Genomic DNA, 4254 nt, shown 5'->3' with positions numbered 1-4254 from the left:
TAAATACTATCATAGTTGATAAAGAAGCTGCTTTCAGCCAATGGCTTAGCAGAACATAGCTAGCGTGGAAGATGTGTGTGTGTAGGGAGAGAGAGAGAGAGAGAGAGAGAGAGAGAAGGCAGAGCCAGAGAGAAGCCATACCAGAGAAAGACACCAACAGAACTTTACCCAGTGAGCCACAGCTACATGGCAATACACAGATTCATAAAAACTGGTTAATTTAAGATATGAGTTAGCCAGAAATATACTTGAGCTATTGGCCAAACAGTATTGATTATTTTGTAGTCTGGGCAGCTGGGAACGAATAAGCGGCCTCTGCCAACACTATCATACTTCAAAAATGCCCTTACAGAAATATCCAGAAATATTACTTTTTCATCTATCGAGGTGCCTTGCCTTATTCAAATTGACACATGCGATCAACAATAAAGAGTTCCTCAGACTGTCAGCAGGTACCTCACATGTGTAAAATGATGCCTGTTTAAAGATTTTTGTTTTGGACTTCATTTTTAATGATTCCCGTTTTCTTTCTAAAATATTTGATATTCTAGTTCCATTTGGAACTAGCTAACATGGTTTTTATGAAGGGAAGCTATAAATTTTCATGGGGAAGGAAAAGAAGTGGCAGAGCCAATGTACTGTAAAGAAGCCTTGGGGAAGGAAGAAGCTTCAGGAATTCAGACTTTTGATACAGCTCTCAAAGAGTCCTGGGTTACCAAATGAAAATGCAAGCATTGGTGAGAGAGAGAGAGAGAGAGAGAGAGAGAGAGAGAGAGAGAGAGAGAGAGAGAGAGAATAACATTTTTTCCTTCTCTGATACATATAAATTCTTAGATTAACAAGACCTTGTTCAAAACATATGTTTGACATCCTCACTAATTGATTCATCTAAATATAAAATGTGTATGAAAAGAAAACACAAGTGGCCTAGAAATATACATTATAATTTAGGAAAATTGAGTCTAGGATAGAGTACATAGCTTTTTTTCCAACATCAAAGATTTTTTTAAGGCATACTCACCTTCAAAATAATCCATTCCAAAATAATCCAACCTAGAGGTTGTATGCTCAGAAATATTGCAGAATGTCAATGAGCAAGGTACTCATAAAATGTTTCATATGTTTCAGAACACATAAAACTATTATATGAAAAATTAATATGGGACTACTTGCAGTCAAGAAGTTTTCATAGTAATGAGCTTGAGTAGTCTGATCCTATTGTTACAAGCTTTTAATGTTATAGTTACAAACAGCCCCAAAACATAAGAATTTGCCAGGAGATAAAGGTAAAGGAAGCTAGGCATGATAGCACATTCCTGTAATCCCAGCACTCAGAAGGATGAGGCAGGAGGGTCACCACAAGTTCAAGACCATCATGAGCTACATAATGTGAACTACAAGGCAGTTCAATGTGGTGGAAGTCTGGGATGGGTGGGTACAGTGGGGAGAGGAAAAAGATGAAAAGGAGGAGGGAAGGAAGAGAAATAGAGAGGGGAAAGAGGGAAAAAAGAAAGAAGGGAGGCTATTTCAATACTGCATGAAGAAGAGTCTAAAATAAGGAAAACTAGACTGTCAAGAGAAAGAGAAAACTATGAGAACTTTACATAAGATACAAGAAAATTGGAGAGGCAAGACAATTCAAGAAATCACAGATGAGGATAGTTCATGCCAACCATGTCAACACCACAGACATGCTCAAAGAAATACTGAACACAGAGGAGAAAGAAAATCAGTTTCAACCATGAAAACATAGAGAATTCATTAATTAGATGAATAAATTTAAAAAGGAAGAAATACATTAGATAGAGAAAATCAATAAATCCTTAAACTAAGGGAGAAAGAAAAAAAAACAATAACAACAACAACAACCAGGAAAACAACCAACAAAATTACAGAAATTAGAAAAATCTCTAGTAATAACCATAAAAATTAAAGGCCTCAAATCACCGGCAAAGGCATGTAGGTTAGCTTACGTACTGGCTGGTTTTGTGTGTCACCTTGACACAAGCTAGAGTCATCAGAAAGAAAGGAGCCTCAGTTGAGAAAATACCTCCATGAGATCCAGCTGTAAGGCATTTTCTCAATTAGTGATCAATGGGGGAAGGCCCAGCCCATGGTGGGTGGTGCTATCCCTGGGCAGATGGTTCTAAGTTTGTAAGAAAGCAGGCTAAACAAGCCAGTAAGCAGTCCTCCGTGGCCTCTAGGTTCCTGCCCTTCTTGAGTTCCTGCCCTGACTTCCATTGGTGATGAACAGCAATGTGGAGGTGTAAGCTGAATCAATAAACCCTTTTCTCCCCAACTTGCTTTTTGGTCATGGTGTTTTGTTAAAACAATAGAAACCCTAAGACACTTACTGAATTAAAAAAGTGGAACCAAGTATCTGTTGTATTTAAGAAACACACCTCACTGGTTAATAAACTAAGAGTCAAAGAATGAATGTCAGTTCAAGTAAATGGAAACCAAAATAAGCTGGGGTAGACATTCTGATGTCTGATAAAATCTAATTCAAAGCAAAATTATAAGAAATAAATTAGAAGGGCACTGCAGATTAGTGGAAAGAAGAACACATCGAGAAGATAAAACATTATAAAACATGGGCACCCATATGTTTTGAGGGTCCCAGTTCTGTTTTTTTAAGCAGTATTGGGAATAAAATATTTGATAGGTGTTGGTAAAATAATATAGTGGATGATTTCAGTACTACATTCTCATCTTGAAGGAGGTCATCCAAACTAAAAGTCAACAAATACATTCAAAGCCAAAGTACAGCATAGATCAAATGATCTATGCAGGTATTTACAGAATATTCTATCCGAAAAAATAAACACAATTCACCTTCTCAGCAGCACAGAGAACAAAGAGATCACATTCCAGATCACAGAGTAAATCTTCAAAAATGAAGAGGAGCTGAAATAACTTTGTAACTCACTCAATACATACTGTATTGAATGTTCAAGGTGACTCCGGAGATACTCAGATTTAAATACAGACAAACATACATGCCCAAAGCAGAGTCAAGAAGACTAAGTAAATAGTCTTTCCCAGGGAGCATAGGGGGTCACAAGATTGTATGCTACACTCTAGACAGCAAAATACCTGTAGATTGAAGAGAATAAACTTCCACGGATAGCATTCAGTGAGGGAGAAGCTCAGTCAGGGCTAGAGTCTGTAGGGAAATTTAGACACACGTTCCTCAGAGCACTCGTAGGAGGAAGCACCCAGGTATAGAGGCCAGAACTGACAACTGTATGAGGCCTGCCCAGGTGTATGAGGAGCAACTGTGATCTAACAATAAAGGACCTCTCATGAACTGGAACAACATCCAATATCTGAGACCCAGTTTTCCAAAGGTCTACAAAGAGGCAAGAACCACATCCTCAACCTGACCCTCTAAGCATCCCCATTGTGTGACCACACCTACAAAAGATTAACCTAGAGGTGTGGTAGATTGGAACCCAGGGAGGAATGTTAATGGTCAAGACTGGAACCAGCAAGAAAGCATGACTACTCTCAGATTCCATAAACCCAATAAACTTTCTCCCCTTCATTTTTATTCCACCTTTATTTAATACACAGTGTTTAGTTAGCAGGCTAGATAATTGCTAGCCCTGCTTTATACTCTTCTCTCTCTTCAATTTTCCTTTTCTTTGTTCCTTCTTCCCTTTATAAATTTCCTTCTGATAGCCTATCAAAAAAAACATAGAATGACCCACTTTAAGGTTTTACCTCCTGAGAGTTGGAATGGTTTTAGATTATCTTATTGCTTTTCTATACCGCTCTTCATTCTATCCTTTAATCAAAACTGCCTCTTTTCTGCTTCCCCACATCCCTACCGTTTCATTCTTTTATATACTTTATCTCTAACAATAGCAAATATATTAGTGCGTGCAGAAATATCAGAGTTTCTTTACTTCATAAAAGAGTTGGCACATTATAGGGGATTGTATTTTTATTTGACTATTTGATTTTCATATTATGCCCTCTCTTTGATAAGGATTTATTTCAAAAGAGCATTTTTCAAAATTATTGGGAATTGAGCTATGATATCTAAGTGAGTGCTCCAGACAATATGTGACGAAATCCTTCGACTAAACAGAAAAATAAACCATCCACGGCGACACAAAAGAACAATCCACACTACAATAACAATGAAGCAAATGAGGAATAAGAAAACACCAAGCACTTCAAATTCAAAAGTGACAGTGTGGGGAACCGGACGCGCACGGCAGCGGGCAGCCGGAACCGGACGCGCAC

Source organism: Alexandromys fortis, unplaced genomic scaffold, assembly GCF_014885135.2.
Source record: "Alexandromys fortis isolate MF-2015 unplaced genomic scaffold, M_Fortis_MF-2015_v1.1 scaffold_18, whole genome shotgun sequence".
Lineage (NCBI taxonomy): Eukaryota > Metazoa > Chordata > Mammalia > Rodentia > Cricetidae > Alexandromys > Alexandromys fortis.
This window is presented reverse-complemented; position numbering follows the sequence as displayed.